Genomic DNA, 17,360 nt, shown 5'->3' on the forward strand with positions numbered 1-17,360 from the left:
AAACAGAGAGAAAGTGAGAGAGGAAGAGGGAAATAGGGAGGGAGAGAGAGAGACAGAGAGAGAGAGACAGAGAGAGATACACCTGCAGCCCTGCTTCACTCATGAAGCTATCCCCCTACAGGTGGGGACCGGGGACTTGAACCGGGGTCCTTGCACATTGTAACCTGTGGGCTCAACAGGTGTATCACCACCTGGAACCCCCACCCCCACGCAATACTGCCAAGTCCCCTCCCTGGCCCAAGTTTCTTTTCTTTAAGAGACAGAGAGCAGAGAGATAGCACAGCACTGCTTCACCATCCTTGGGTGGGATTCATGGTTCAACCATGTGGTGCTGGGGCTCAAGCTCAGGGCTTTGTGCTGGGTGCACTACCTCCTGTTCCCAAGGGGGGCGGTGGCAAGTCTAATGAGCTTCCTGTGGGGTGCCCAAGCCCTGTCTCTTCTCTTCCCCATCCCACCTCCTGTGCAAAGTACGCTCATGGGGATGGCTCAGTGGATAAGGCATTAGACCCTCAAGCACGAGGTCCCAAGTTCGATATCCAGCATTGCACATGCCAGAGGGATGCTCTGGTTCTCTCTCCCTGTCCACCTCCTTATTCATAAATAAATGAATCTTTAAAAGCTGAACTGAGGGCGTCGGGCGGTGGCACAGTGGGTTAAGTGCATGTGGTGCAAAGCGCAGGGACAGGTGTAAGGATCCTGGTTCGAGCCCCCGGCTGGCTCCCCACCTGCAGGGGAGTCACTTCACAGGTGGTGAAGCAGGTCTGCAGGTGTCTATCTTTCTCTCCCCTTCTCTGTCTTCCCCCCCTCTCTCCATTTCTCTCTGTCCTATCCAACAACAAACAACATCAACAATGGCAATAATAATAACCACAACAAGGCTACAACAACAAGGGCAACAAAAAGGGAGAAAAATGGCCTCCAGGAGTGGTGGATTCATGATGCAGGCACAGAGCCCAGCGATAACCCTGGAGGGAAAAATAAATAAATAAATAAATAAATAAATAAATAAATAAATTTTAAAAAGCTGAACTGAGGCACCAGGAGTGGCGCACCTGGTTAAGCTCACACATTACAGTGTGCAAGGACCCTGACTCCCACCTGCAGGGCAAAAGCTTCACGAGAGGCGAAGCAGGGCTGCAGGTGTCTCTCTGTCTCTTTCCCTCTCTATCTCCTCCTCTTAATTTCTTTCTGTCTCTATCCAATAAAATGAAATAAAATAAGAAGTGAGGCCCAGATATGCCGCAGGCTGGCTGAGAATCCCACTGACTTCACCAGCCCTGAAATCCAGTGTCCATTGGGGGTGGGTGGGGTGGAGGCAAGACTTCACTAGCAAAGCCAACTTCTCCACCGGCAGGACACCAGCAAGTCTCTGCTCAGTGTCTCTGCTTCCCTATCTAGTTCTTGGCAGGGGCTAGAGCGGAGGCCATGGGTTTTACATGGCTTGAGTGAGTCCTGCAGAATCTCTGAAAGCTGAAAGCTGGCTGTCTCCTTGGGCTTCTCCAGGCAGAGGGGGGAAAAAAAAAATAAAAAAGACCCCAAACCTGGCTTTCAAATGGTTTCCTCTTTCTAATGGAAATCAGGGGAGAGGACTGATGGTCTGGGATCCTTCAGAGCAAGAGACTGGTGACAAAGTGCTCAGCCCAACTGGCCACTGTCTTTCCTGAATAAAAGGTTAGATGTCTGGTTAGACCCTGTGTTCTGACTTGACTCTTAGAATGTGTGGTGGCCTTGTAACTATCCTAGATTAACTGGGGTCCCAAAAGCACAGCCTCACATGCTTCACCTCTGAGCTGACTGTCCGACTGCCTTCTATCACCTCTGAGCTCACATCAACCTTTGGAACAGTTGCTAGTTCTTACAAAGCCGTATCTTTCCTTTCTGGGGACACTTCCCCTACATGGTCATGGTGAGGAGGCTCAGTGCTGGATTTTTTTCTTTTCTTTTTCTTTTCTTTTTTTTTTTTTTGGCTTAGACCTATGATATTCGATCTGATTTATAGAAACATTGTGCTTTGAAATGAGAAGACATTGCACCCCCCGCAGGCTTGGAGGTGTCTTCAAAGAATCCTGGCATTGTCTGATACAATGTGGTTCCAAGAGAGAAGACCTAGACCTACTGGCCGGCAGATTCCCTCTGGGGTCCCGCCAAGGCCTGGCTGGGCCGTCCCGGGGAGCTCCACTGTGCTGGGATTCTGCTGTTTGGAAGTGTAACAGCTGGCTCACATCTGCTTATGATATCAGGGATGTCTGGGCTCGAAGCGTTTCTTTCATACAGTGCTGGGGTTGTTCTGCAGGGTGGGGGTGGTGGAGTGCTTTCTGCTTGTGGGCTTTATCCAGCAGACCTGCATAAGGACCTGGGTTCAAGACAAACGCCCATCTCCGCCTGTAGAAAGAAAATATCCTAAGCAGTCAAGCAGGGCTGCAGGCATCTCTCTCTCTCCTTCCCTCCTTTCCCTCTCACTATCCCTCTTGCTTCCTCCTCAATTTCTCCCTGTCTCTGTCCATAAAAACCAAAATTAGATGATAAGGGTTTCTTTGAGAAAAATGGCTCAGTTTATAGCACAGTTAGCAGCATCCCTGGGCTCAGCTTTGCCTGCCTGCCCCTCACAAAATTTGGACCTCCACAGGCTCCATCCTCCCTCCCCCAAGGGCAAGTCATTGGGGTTTGTTTTAGATGCACCATTCTGGTTTTATGGATGTTAGAAATAGTGTCCACCCCCAGCCCCCCAGCTCCATCATTAAAAAAAAAATATATATATATATATATGGCATATCAGGGTCCATTATATTTTTATATTATATATATAAATATATATATATATATATGTGTATATATATATATATATATATATATATGTCGCATATAATGGCACATGGGGCTAAGTGCACAGAGTATGAAGCACAAGGACATGTGTGAGATCTTTCTTTCTCCGTCTCTACCTCCCTCTGCTCTCTCAATTTCTTTCTGTCCTATCCAATAAAATGGGAAAAAATGGCTGCCAGGAGCAGTGGAATTGTGGTGCTGCCATCAAGCCCCAGCGATGACCCTGGAGGCGACATATATATTGCTGGAACCTGGGTCCTCATGCATTGCAATGTGTCTTCCACCAGGCGCACCACCACCCGGCCCTTCCTGCTCCATCTTGACAGCGACCTCAGATTCTGCTTCAGTGTGTGAAGCACCTGCTGCCCACAGCCTCCCCCCAACACACACACACACGCATGCACGCACACACGCACACACACACATACACACGCACGCACACATACATGCACATACACAGTCACACACACATACACACATGCACATACATGCACACACATGCACACACACACACATACTCACATACATGCATACACATACACACGCACACGCACATACGCGCACACACGCACACACACGCACACACAAACACGCACACACAGAGACACACACATACACACGCACATACACACACACATACACACACACACACACACACACACACACACACACCTGTCCCCCACTGGATGCACACCAGCCAACCCTGGCTCACTTGCATCTCTCTCTCTCTCTCTCTCTCACCTACAACCCTCCCACACACACAAGTTCACCCCCCACACCCCTTGTTAAACTTCTGAGGCAGCACAACCCCAGGACCATAAGCGCATTAGCAGTGGTTCCAGCAGCCTTTAAGCTGGACATGAATCACGGTGTGACTTAATGCACCACAGACACCAAGTATTCAAAAGCGTCGTCTATTCCATCGATGTGGGCAAAGTGCTTCTCCAGCATTCTGCAAGCACTGACTTCAGCTCTCAAGAGAGAAATATCTTTGTTGTTAAAAAGAAAAAAGAGGCAGGAGGGGGGTAAGTTGGCTAGAGGAGGGAGGACTGGATGGCTTTTTTTGTTTTCTTGAAGAGCTATTTGGCAGTATATATACAAAGCTTTTGATCTAGTAATTAGACCTAACCTTGGAAATTATTGTATGGCGATAGTAAGAGAGTAGGGGCAGAAATCTGTTTGAGAATGTTCCCCATGGCATTACTTGTAACTGTGCAAAGATGGAATCAGTTTCAATGTGACGCATAAGTTGCACTGTGGTCCCGTCACCTGTCTGTTGAGGTCTTGTGTACCGCCAGAATAGACACGGTCCCATCCTGATGAGCAGTGAGCCTGTTAGCCCTGTGGCACTGAGAGCACTCGGGACGAAATCAGTGACAAAATCAGGTTATAACAAGTAGCCGCAGTCCAATGCAACAGTTCCAAGTTCAAGGCCCTAAAATTGATTCTGTATATGTCCCAGCTGTGTTCTGCTTTCCTCTCTTACTATTAATAAAGAAACAAATAAGTCTTCTTTTTTTTAATTAAAATTTTTTATATTTATTTTCCTTTTTGTTGCCCTTGTTTTTTATTGTCGTTGTAGTTATTATTATTGTTGTTGTTATTGATGCCGTCATTGTTGGATAGGACAGAGAGAAATGGAGAGAGGAGGGGAAGACAGAGGGGGGAGAGAAAGACAGACACCTGCAGACCTGCTTCACCGCCTGTGAAGTGACTCCCCTGCAGGTGGGGAGCCGGGGGCTTGAACCAGGATTCCTATGAACAAATAAGTCTTCTAAAATATCTTCTCTTGAGAACAAGAATAAGAGGTGAGAGACAGAAAACAAATCAACTGATCACCTCTTCCGTACAATGGTGCCAGAGATTGAACCTGGGGCCTCTGAGGCCTTGTCCATGCAAACGGGTGTTCTGGGAGCCTGAGTTACCGCCTCAGCCCTACATAAATCATTATAAACAAACAGAAGAAATAGCATTGTTGTCATTTGCTTCCTAGTACAAAGGTTTTTTTGGTCACTTTATTATTATTATTTATTTATTTTCCCTTTTGTTGCCCTTGTTTTTTTATTGTTGTTGTAATTATTATCGTTGTTCTTATTGATGTCGCCATTGTTAGATTGAACAGAGAGAAATGGAGAGAGGAGGGGAAGACAGAGAGGGGGAGAGAAAGATAGACCTGCAGACCTGCTTCACCGCCTGTGAAGCGACTCCCCTGCAGGTGGGGAGCCGGGGGCTCAAACCAGAATCCTTAAGCTGGTCCTTGAGCTTTGTGCCACATGCACTTAAACCGCTGAGCTACCTCCCGGCTCACTTGGTCATTTTTTATTTGTGATTAATAGTGGGTTACAAGACTGTAAGATCAGTGTATAGTTTCACACCGTACGCACCACCCAAGTTCTGGGTCCACATCCTCCCCCCACACACACACACAGATAACCTCCATAGTTCTCACAAAGTATTGGAGACTTTTGCTTGCTTCTGTTTTGTTTGCTTTGCAAATTCAAGTGTATCAGTTCTCGAGGTTCCACATATGAGTGAAACCATCAAGCAGTTACTGATTGTTTCATTATTATTATTTTTGCTCACAATACTCACCGCCAGTTCCATACATTTTTTCCCAAAGGACATGGTATAGTCTTTTTGATTGCAGAGTAGTAGTAATCCCTGGAGTATATACTTCATATTTTCTTTATCAAGTTATCTGTCGGTGGGCATTTAGGTTGCTTCCACTCTTTGGCTACTGTGAGGAATGCAGCTGTGAACATAGGAACACAGTATTAGGATCACAAGGTACAACTTGTTTGTAATTTGTCATCATAGAAAGTTATTTCAAGAAGCACAAACCTTTTCCTATAAGGTCAGTGTGAAACCACAGATAGCTTATTAAAAAAAAACAAAACTCTGTCACCTGCAGGAGAGTCGCTTCACAGGCAGTGAAGCAGGTCTGCAGGTGTCTGTCTTTCTCTCCCCTTCTCTGTCTTCCCCTCCTCTCTCCACTTCTCTCTGTCCTTTCTAACAAAGATAACATCAATAACAACAACAATAATAACTACAAAAACAATGAGAAAAAACAACAAGGGCAACAAAAGGGAAAATAAATATAAAAAAAGTTTAAAAATATATTACTCAGGTTGTATTCCACCGAAGTAAAGGGCTAGGGGGAGTGTTCAGGTTCTGGGTATGATGGTTGAGGAGGACCTAGGTAGGGAGGGTGGTTACAGTGTTATGTGGAAAACTGAGAAATGTTTCACATGTACCAACTACTGTACTTTTTAAACAAATAACTATTTTTTAGTTTTATTTATTAAGTTTTTCGTATTTTTTTTCTTCCAGTGTTATTGCTGGGGCTCGGTGCCTGCACCATGAATCCTCTGCTCCTGGAGGCCACTTTTTTCCCCTTTTGTTGCCCTTGTTTTATCATGGTTGTGATTATTATTATTGTTATTGATGTCATTGTTGTTGGATAGGACAGAGAGAAATGGAGAGAGGAGGGGAAGACAGTGAGGGGGAGAGAAAGACAGATACCTGCAGACCTGCTTCACCGCCTGTGAAGTGACTCCCCTGCAGGTGGGGAGCCAGGGGCTTGAACCGGGATCCTTAAGCCAGTCCTTGCACTTCACGCCATGTGCATTTAACCTGATGCACCACCACCCAGCCCCCTTATTTATGCATTTTTAATGACTGATATAAAGATGCATACAGAGCATTATTAGATCCCTGTTCAGCTCTGGCACGTGGTGGTGGTGGAGAATTGAACCTGGGACTTTAGAGCCTCAGGCATGAAAACATTTTGCAGAACTATTATGCTGTCTCTCCAGTCCCACAACTACCGTATCTTAGGGTCGATTATAAACCATTAACTCCCCCCCCCAATAAAGAACAATAATCATTACTTGAGGTGGCAGCCTGCTGGTGGACACCCCCCCACCCAGATCCTCCTCCTCCCTGGTACCCCGCAAGGCAATAATGAGACCCTGAGGCCGCTGACTTGGGTAGGTTAACTGGACCCAGTCATCATGAACCCAGCAATCCGTGAGCCACTGAGCTGGGAGCAGAGGCGTCTGATCCGATAGGAGCTTGGGAAGTCAAAGGCAAAGCTGCATCTGCTCACAGCTCCCTTACCCCCACATACAAGGAGGTGCTGGACTTGGGGGTGGGGAGCCCCAAGAGCCCTTTCAGCCCATCCTACACAATTTTCCTTTCATGATGAACGGATTTCACACACTATCACGCTCCTATTTTTTGCCTGTGTTGTGACCTGTGTGTGTGTGTGTGTGTGTGTGTGTCTGTGTGTGTCTGTGTGTAACTGTCTGAATGACTGAATTGGGTCACTGCTTTACAAATCCACTTGTCAGCCTGTTGCCTGTGGCAATGACTGGAAATATGTGGCAGCTCATGCTGAGGCCAGTGGACTGAGCCGTACCTGTGTGTCCTGAGGCCTGCAAACTTCTCCAAACTGCAGTGAGGAAGAGCAGAACTTATTGTGCCAAGTGTTCATGGACCCCTCCCCCCCGGGACTCTCACAGTGAGAGTCCATGCCCTGTGGAAAACATGCATTTAGGAAGTGAATCTTCTGGGAGCCGGGCTGTAGCACAGTGGGTTAAGCGCAGGTGGCACAAAGCACAAGGACCGGCATAAGGATCCCGGTTCGTGCCCCCGGCTCCCCACCTGCAGGGGAGTCACTTCACAGGCGGTAAAGCAGGTCTGCAGGTATCTGTCTTTCTCTCCCCCTCTCTGTCTTCCCCTCCTCTCTCCATTTCTCTCTGTCCTATCCAACAACAGCAACATCAATAACAACAATAACTACAACAACAATGAAAAAACAACAAGGGTAACAAAAAGGGAAAATAAATATAAAAAATTAAAATAAAATAAAGAAAGTGAATATTCTTCTCAAACTGGGTCTTTTAAAATTATCAAGTCAGATTGCTGTTTCCAACTCTGATGTATTATCTCATCAAAACCCAGGGAATGTGTGTTATTATCTCTGCTTATAATCCAATTATTTAAAAACACTGTCTCTGAGTGGCACTGTGGGGTGATCAGGGTTGGAACTGTTAAAAAGCCAGACATGGTTCCATTTTTTAGGACAGTACTTAGGGGAATTCACAGCATTGAAATAGCTGGTGGGTGCTTATTAGAACAAAGTTTTGTTTCTTTAGTGCCAGCCTTTGCTTCATATTTCTGGATTTCTCTGACCATTGATTTTTTTAAAAAAAGATTCATTTACTTAAGAGAAAGAGAGGAGAGAGAGAGATGGAACTGGAGCATCACTGTGGCCCATGAAATGCCATGAATGGAACTCAGGACCCCAAGCTTGAGAGTCCAACACTTTAATATGCCACCTCTTGGGCTGTAACTATTGACAATTTAATCACCTATTCCCAGTGGACTCTTTTCTTTTTTAAATATTTATTTATTCCCCCCCTTTTTTTTGTCCTTGTTGTTTCATTATTGTTGTAGTTATTATTGTTGTCGTCATTGTTGGATAGGACAGAGAGAAATGGAGAGAGGAGGGGAAAACAGAGAGGGGGAGAGAAAGATAGACACCTGCAGACCTGCTTCATTGCTTGTGAAGCAACCCCCTTGGCAGGTGGGGAGCCGGGGGCTTGAACCTGGATCCTTATGCTGATCCTTGCATTTTGTGCCACCTGCGCTTAACCTGCTACTGCCCGACTCCCTCTTGTTTTCTTTTGACATCACACACACACACACACACACACACACACACACACACACACACCCCACACACACACACACACACACAGAGAGAGAGAGAGAGACCTGCATCACTTCACCACTTAGGAAGCTTTCCCCTTGCAAGTAAGACTGGGGACTTGAACCCCGGTCCTTGCACATGGCAGTATGGGCACTTAACCAGGTATTCCACAACCCAGCCCCTTTAAGTGGATTTTGACTGTGGGGAAGTTCACTATGTCCATTAAAGGGCCATGTGAGGTGGCCCCTTCCCTCTGAGCACTAGCCCTGGACCTTGCTCTCCGCAGAGGAATACATGGTTTGTCTGCTTTCTCTCTTCCATCGCTGTAAAAATGATCATATCAAAGGTTCCCCTGTTCCTGAACAGTTTACCCAAAGAACAAACAGTGTACTTGATTAGACCTCTCAGGGGAGGAAATTGTACCAAAAAAAAAGGGGGTGGGGGTTGATGGTATGGATGAAATTGAGAGAAGTTTCTAGAAAACTCTGCTTCTGGTTCTGAGTGAGCAGTTAACTCTGGGAAGTGAGAATGAGGCATGAACACAAACCCAGAGGGAACTCAGTAGCTCCAGATTAATCTAACCACCACGTCTTGGAAGAATCCAGAAGGATCAGTGAAGGATACCATTATGAGTCCCTTTGCAAGCCTGCATCGTTCCTCCCCTGTGAGAGCTCAGCGGAAGGAAGGTCTGTTGTCTTCGTTTGCTGACGATTGCCTGGCCAAGTGTAAAGTGTGCACTTTATTTTCTTGCCACTGGAAGATTTAATAACGGCGAGAACGTAATAAAAATCGTGGAAGCCAAGTTCAGGCATTCACCTTGAGCCATCCCTCCTCCCGTCTATTCCTGAACATGTTTCTGACACATGGAAATTCTCTTGCATTTGGCAGCTACTTGCTGAGCCCTTTTTGGAACTGGAATGCTCTTGTCATTTGATGCTATGCATCTTTTATTTTAGTGCTAAGAAGATATAGGCATTTCTTGATGAAAAGTACTGAACTTGTAACACGTAGCCCTATTGTGTATTTCAGATACAAAGTTGGGAGATGAGAGCGATGGATGATGGGAGAAACAGGAGCCCAGGTCTGCCCCAGTGATTTCTGTTTAATGAAAACTGCCCTGGAATTAGCGACAGGGAACCTCAATTTAAATACTCTCTTTGCCCTTTGAACCCATCACTTAACTTCCCTGAGCTTCAGCTCTGCCACTGGAAAATGGAATTGCAACATCTAAGAGGGATGTTGAAAGGCTGAAATAGAATACTCCTGGGGATGTACCTGCTATGTTCTCAATATGTGCCGGTTGGATTTATCTGTGACTGCTGAATCAGTGCTTCTATTTTTAGAAGATTCTCAGTCACTTAACTTAATTAGTTAATTTATGGGCCTTCCACATGTGTAGTTTCACTGCTCCTGGCTGCTTTTTCATTCAGATAGGGGGAGATCAGAGATTAGGGGTGGAGAAAGAGAGAGAGGGAGAGGGAGAGAGAGAAGGAGAGAGAGAGAGAGAACACAGCACTAGAATATCTTCTGGTGCCATAATATTTCCTTTTTGAAAAAAGATAGTTTCTCCTATCATATTTTTAAAACATTTTTTAAAGATTTTATTTATTTATTCATGAGAAAGATAGGAGGAGAGAGAGAAAGAACCATCACTCTGGTATATGTGCTGCCAGAGGATTGAACTCAGGACCTCATGCTTGAGAGTCCAATGCTTTATCCACTGCGTCACCTCCTGGACCACAGAACATTTTTATTAACTTTCTTAATTGGATAGAGATAGTCAGAAATCGAGAGGGAAAGAGGAGATAGAGAAGGCTCGAAAAGCTTTCCCCCCTGGGAGCTCGAATCTGGGTCCTTGCGCATTGTAACATGTGCTCTCAGGTGTGCCACTGCCCAGTCCCGCATGGTATTTCCTGTGTAATGTCTGCATTGCATTCAGACCTGCGGCAGGTGCGCTGTAAATCAGGGGCCCTACCCATTTCCTGTCTCTGTGCTCATGGAGTCCTTAGTTCCCTCACTCAGGCAGATAGACTAGCACTTGAATTTTCTTTGCTTATCAGAATCGTCTTCTCTAAATGAAATCTGAGAGACCCCATGTTCAGCAGATTAAATTGTGGGGAAAATCTGAAGTCGGGTTTGAGGGGTTGGGGGTTCTGCTGATTCTGTCCTGGGGTTTCCAGAATGCCACGGACTACTTCTCATCTGAATTCTATGAATGTGGTTTATCTATTTTCTTTTTATTTTATATTAGTGGTTTACAGTCAACAGTAAGTACAGTAGTGTATATAAGTGTAGTTATTTCTCAGTTTTCTGCATAACATTCTAAGACCCCTACCTAGGTCCTCCTCCACCATTGTGTTCCAGGACCTGACAGCCTCCCCTCTTCCAGGGTCCTTTACTTTAGTGCAATACAACAAGAACATGCTTCTTTACACCTCAGATTATCCCAGTCCTTCCCTATCACATTCAAACTGAAGGAACCAAGAGTCCTGCCAAGACAGCCTGGCTCCAGCTCATCCACCGGTAACATCTCGGGCCAGTTATTTAACCTGAATCTTAGTTTCTTTATCTGTAACCCAGAAGTGGTGATCTAGGCAATAATGCCACATCAGATGCAGGTTTCACCCAGCGGGTCTGAAAGCAGCAATTGGCTGGCACAAGAGACCTGGACGCTGCTGGCCCGGCTCTATCTGTATTCCACCACTAGGTGGCGCCAGCGGGTGGTTGGCGGGTGATTTCCCTTCCAGCGGCTTGAACTCTGTGGTGGCGCTTCAGCTGAGCGGATGTTCACACTTCCTCCAGCTTAATTCCAAAGTTCCAGCCCAACAGCAGCTTCTTTCCATTTTTCTCCATGGCAGAAATTTCCAGAGGTGGCAACCCTCTACATTGCTTCTCTCTCTGTCTTCTCAATGTCTTCTTTTGGTAGCATTTCTATCACCTGCGTAGCTGAGTTTCTGCATTAACATCTCTTTTCATTTTTAGAGATTTTAAAAATGTTACTGCTTTAACATTAGTTTGCAAAATGATAAAATTCAGGAGCACAGTTTCACCCACCATCAAACTTCCTGTTAACCCTCACCCAGACAATCACTGTCTTGAAGAAATCTAAGATAAATCTAAGAGATTTATTGTTTACTTATCTATTCCACACACCACATAACATTGAAATGATCCAATAGCTGTCTTTCCTTTTTTAAAATTTTATTTATAAAAAGGAAACACTGCCAAAACCATAGGATAAGAGGGGTACAACTCCACACAATTCCCACCACTAGAACTCCATATCCCATCCCCTCCCTTGATAGCTTTCTGCCAATCCCAGTTCGGGTGCTAGTTGCCAGGCTAGCTTCGCAGGTGGGAGAGAGACGACCAGGGACTCATGGCTGAGCTGGGAACGCAGTTCAATCTTTATTGACCAACGGGGATGCAGTTCGATCTTTATAGATGAGGAATGCAGTGCAAGCTAGCTATCTCTAATCACAATCCTGTCCTTATATATCTCATGAGGCAGAAGTGTCAGGTCAGAAGAGGAAGTACATAGGATGGGGGTGGGGAGAAGGAAAAAGCGCACGAACCAGTGGGGATTAAACCAGTGCGGGCAAAACAATGATTATGTAAATAGACCACAGCGGCAAGCAATGCAACAGAAGGGGTCTTAGAAGCAGAATTTAGAAGCAGACCAACAGCTTTCCTATTCTTTTATTTATTTATTTTTTGCCTCTAGGGTTATTGCTGGGGCTGGATGCCTGCACCACAAATCCACTGCCGTGGAGGCCATTTTTTCCCCTTTTGTTGTCCTTGTTGTTTTATCATTGCTGTGGTTATTATTGTTGTTATTGTTGCTGTCGTTGGGTAGGACAGAGAGAAATGGAGAGAGGAGGGGAAGAGAAAGATAGACACCTGCAGATCTGCTTCACCACCTGTGAAGCGACTACCCTGCAGGTGGGGAGATGGGGGTTCGAACCGGAATCCTTATGCTGGTCCTTGAGCTTCGTGCCATGTGCGCTTAACCTGCTGGGCTACAGCCCGACTCCCAGCTTTCCTATTCTTTAACCCTCCACTGTACATGGACACTGGCAGGTGGATCCATACCTCCAGGGTTTTCTATTTTTTTCCTAGTGGGGTAGGGCTCTGGGCAGATGAGTTTCCGGGACACATTGGTGAGGTCATCTGCCAGGGGAAGTCTGGATGGAATCATGGTAACATCTGCTGCAAGTTGGTGACTGAAAGGCAGTGACATATGAAGGACAAAATGTTTAATAAACAGGAACCAGAAAGCAGGAGCAGCCCAGATGAGGATAAGGATTTTAGGGTGGAAAGAAGCTATGAAGTCTCTTTTAGGTATGTTCCTAACAGCCCTAACTTTGATAGCTGCAAGGCATTGAACACCGACATTGCCGAAGCTACGTACTGTGGCAGCAGACAACACAGTCTCGAACGCCCCTCGAAGGACAGCATCCTGCCCATTTGCCCAGTAGGTCTGCCTTGTAAATGCTTAGTCTCCTTTTTCACAAAGATCTTGGATACCTGGGTGAAGGAGATCACATAGGTTCAATTCTCCCCATCACCATAAACCAGAGCAGTGCAATGAGCAGTATTCTGGAAATCACACACACACACACACACACACACACACACACACACACACACACACACACACACACACCTACCTTTTATACCCTTTCTGGACACCAATGCAAATGATGTGGCTGGGGGAGAAATATGGAAACACGGCTGAATGTGAAAGTCGCCAAGACCCTCCACCGAGCCCCGTTGAATAATCCCCACGACCATCGGTCCATCCAGACAGTCTTTCAGCTCCAGGAGTGAAAAAAAAATGGGGGCATATGGCTCAGAAAAACACACCTTAGATTTCACAATCTCTTGCCAGTGGCTCTGGGCTACCACGGAGAGAGGTCACCAGGGGTTACAGATCCTCTATGTTAAAAGAGTTTGAACTTGAGGAACCCAGGTGGTGGTGCACGTGGTTGAGTGCACATGTTATAGTGCACAAGGACCCGGGTTGGAATCCCCAACCTGCAGGGAGAAAGTTTTGAGAGTGGTGAAACTGTGCTGCAGGTGTCTGTCTCTTTCCCTCTTTGTCTCCCCCTACCCTCTTAATTTCTGGCTGTCTCTATCCAGTGAAGAAAGACAATAAAAAATAAATAAATAAAAAGAGCTTGAACTTGAGCTCCATGGAGGGGCTTCAGGAAGTAGATGAATTTATCAATATGTATATGTGTGCATTCCAAGCAAGTGGTCTCTCTCCATTAGATTAATTAATTAATTATTGGATAGAGGCAGAGAGAAATTGAGAGGAGTGGGGGAGATACAGAGGGAAAGAAACAGAGAGCCACCTGCAGCCCTGTTTCACCAGTCATGAAACTTTCTCCCTGCAGGTGGGGACCAGGGGCTTGAACCTGGGTCCTTGTGCATTGTAATGTGTGCGCTTAACCAGTGTGCCATCGCTGGCCCCTTCTCCATTAGATTCTTACAGGGGTGCATGCTTCCCAAAGAACACTCACAGCTGGAGATTTGCTTGTGGGTAAGTGTCATTCTTGTTGAAAAGTGACTCTTCCTCCAAGTCCCTCAATCCTTGGAGACCTTGAGCAAATGGTTAAGATTCATCTGTAAAACAGGGGTGGTAATAATAACAACTCATTGGGTGGGTGGGAGCGTTAAATAAAGGGATCTTCCCAAGCACTTAGGAGAATGCCTGTGTACCAACAAGCCTTACAGTCATGTTTTTAGAATAACTTGAGTCCCCATGTTCCTATGGATGGCAGCTCCAATGAGAAAAATCAAAGTCCCTAGATGAACAATAGCAGACTTGACAAGCAGCCCGGACTACCCCTGACATTTTTAATATCGCAATCCTCCCCCAGGCCAGCATGCTGCATCTACACAGGGAGCAGAGTGTATCTAGGTCACTTCAGGAATGAATGAGAAGGGATGATGTGGGAAGCATTGCGATCAAAGTGACTCAAGGTGATTCTGCAGCAAGTAAGGACATTCTTTGACAGGGTAAAAATGGAAATTCTGTGGGATACATGCTTGTCAGAGCCCAGCCAGAAATTGCTTTAATTTTCAGTTGAGGGATTCTTTTTCTTTTCATTTGGGACATGTAACCAGAAGGAATTGTGACTGTCTTAGTCTTTTCTCACAGCTTTCTTCAGAACACACACTCAGACACACCCACACCCCTCCCTGGACCCCCGCCTAAGACAGTTCCACATCATGACTTCTCCTTCTTTCTCCTTCTCCTTCCCATTCTCCTCCTCCTCCTCCTCCTCCTCCTCCTCCTCCTCCTCCTCCTCCTCCTCTAACTCCTCCTCCTCTTCTTCTTCTTCTCCCTCCTCTTCCTTTGCCTCCAGGGTTATTGCTGAGGCTCGGTGCCTGCACTACAAATCCACTTCTCATGGTGGCCATTTTCCCCATTTTATTGGATAGGACAGAAAGAAACTGAGAGAGGAGGGGGGAGATAGAGAGGAAGAGAGAAAGATAAATGTCTGCAAGTTGGCTTCACCACTTGTGAAGCATCACCCCTGCAGGTGGGGAGCCGGGGGCTCAAACCCGGATCCTTACTCGGGTCCTTGTGTTTCTTACTGTGTGTGCTCAGCACCACTCGGCTCCGCATCAGTACTTCTCACCTGTGCACATGGTGTAAAGGAGGCAGTCAGTCCCTAGAAACCGTATTTCAAACTTCAGATGGAGACTTTCTGCTCTTTTCCTTCTTCACTTTCAGTGGAGTATCCACGAGATCTCTGTTTTTTATCAGAAAACAAGCTGTCACTAGATGGCTTTGCTCAGCTACAGGCTGATGGCAGGGTTCTGAGTAGACTGAAGACCAGTCAGCTGAGAGGTGGTTCTGAGTAGACTGAAGGCCAGTCAGCTGAGAGGTGGTTCTGAGTAGACTGAAGGCCAGTCAGCTGAGAGGTGGTGGGGTGGGCAGGTTAAGTGTGTTGTCAAGTGCACTTGCTGGCCTGTCTTATTAGCTGCTTTGTGTGGCTTTGCAGAATGCTAAGGTTTGATGGGTGTAGCTTCAAATACAGGAGTTCAGATCATCTGTCCATTTACCAGATAAATGCAGCTTCAGCTGCAATGGTATTTTGGGGGGTTTATCATCATCCCAAATGGAAGAAAATAGTGATTGTATATATGTCACATGTGTGTGTGTGTGTTATAAGTATGCATACCTCATTTTATGCAGAGCCAGTGAATGAATTCAGGACCTTGTTCATGTGTAATACCACTGGGTGGCTTCTCTCACCCAGTCTTTCATTCCTTACTTCTTTGAGAGAAGGGGAGGAAGAGACACAGGGAAAGGAGAGATGTCAAAGGGCAGTTCTACTGTCTCTCCCCAGGTCACTCTATGGTGCTCCCATGTGGTGCTGGCGCTTGAACACTTCAAGGCTGGTGTTTTAGCAGGTGAGCTGTCCCCCCCACCACGCACTTTACCTACAGACAGAATCTTGCAATTGGACTGTGCTATCTACAAAGCATGCTGAAGCTTCCAGAGACGGTGTGCATTATTGGAAAAGCACCTGGACACTCGACCTCCAGCTGCTCTCTGCTTCATGGTGCAGGGAGCATGTCCCAGCCCAGCACTGATACCCACGAGGCAGTGGATTGAATCTGACTGCCTGCGCACTCAGTCTGTGCCAGGAGCCTCGCACAAAACAAACAGAAATCAGAGGGTGGAGTGGCCACTGCTGACTTGTCTGGAAGAGATGATACTTGGAGGATGCGTCCACCTTGTCCCTGCCCTGAATTCTGTGGTTTTTTTTTTTGTTTGTTTGTTTGTTGCTCTTGAAGGAAAATCAGGTCATTTTTTGCAATAAAAAAATACCTTATGGGCCCAAGTCAGATCAACGGGGCTAACAATTAGTGGTAGTTATATACTTTTATCTTATTTGGGAGCTACTCTCTGCCTAAATCCAGCTTTCTAGTCTTATTTTCAACTCTGACACCATCTTCCCAGACAATACTTCAAAAAAATTTTTTTTAACTTTATTTATTGGATAGAGACAGTCAGAAATTGAGTGGAAGGGAAAGACAGAGAGGGAGAGAGACAGAAAGACAACTGCAGCTCTGCTTCACCACTTGTAAAGCTTCCCCCCTGCAGGTGGGGACTGGGGGCTCGAACCTGGGTCCTTGCACACTGCAACATGTGCGCTCAACCAGGTGCACCACCACCCAGCGCCGCCCACCCCCAGAAAATACTTTTAGTGCAACTGCATGTTAGCTATTAGGCTCAGGCAAAAATGACTAAAGTCATGGGCTCCTTGGAGCTTACCTGATATAGACTACCTAGCTTCTTCCCACACTAAGACCCCCTAGTTTCATCTGCTCTATTCCTACCTTTGAGTTCCTGTTTATTAAATCATTTGTCCTGCTTTATATCTTGCAGCCTTTCAGCCACCAAGTTGCAGACACTACTGTGATCCTGACTTCCCTGGGCAGACAGCCTCACCAGTGTGTCCTGGTGTCCCCTCTCTAGAGCCCTATCCCACCAGGGAAAGACAGAAACAGGCTGGGAGTATGGATTAACCTGCCAACACCCATGTCCAGTGGAGAAGCAATTACAGAAGCCAGACCTTTCACCTTCTGCACCCCAAAAAGAATTCTGATCAATATTTCCAGAAGGATTAAGACTAGAAAGGGAATGGATCACAGAACTGTGCAGAATTGTACTCCTGTTATATTATAATCTTGTTAATTGCTATTAAATCACTAATAAAAATAAAAAGACAATTTTTTGTCTTAGAAAAATAAAACAATTCTCCCTACCAAAATCTTTAGAAAATACTTAGCAGTGGTT

At 46.0% G+C, this 17,360-nt stretch overlaps 1 long non-coding RNA gene across 1 annotated transcript in view; it reads right to left on the minus strand.

The window, feature by feature from the left end:
- LOC132533319 (uncharacterized) overlaps window positions 1–15,474 on the minus strand; it is a 23,047-nt gene extending 7,573 nt beyond the window's left edge. Inside the window, exons 1-2 of the long non-coding RNA XR_009545198.1 lie at window positions 15,190–15,474; window positions 5,416–5,575 (exon numbers count right to left, since the gene is read on the minus strand). This is a non-coding gene — a long non-coding RNA (uncharacterized LOC132533319). The remainder of the gene's footprint in view (window positions 1–5,415; window positions 5,576–15,189) is intronic.
- Between the last annotated feature and the right edge of the window lie 1,886 nt (window positions 15,475–17,360).

The sequence above is a fragment of the Erinaceus europaeus genome, chromosome 16 (genome assembly GCF_950295315.1).
Source record: "Erinaceus europaeus chromosome 16, mEriEur2.1, whole genome shotgun sequence".
Taxonomy (NCBI): domain Eukaryota; kingdom Metazoa; phylum Chordata; class Mammalia; order Eulipotyphla; family Erinaceidae; genus Erinaceus; species Erinaceus europaeus.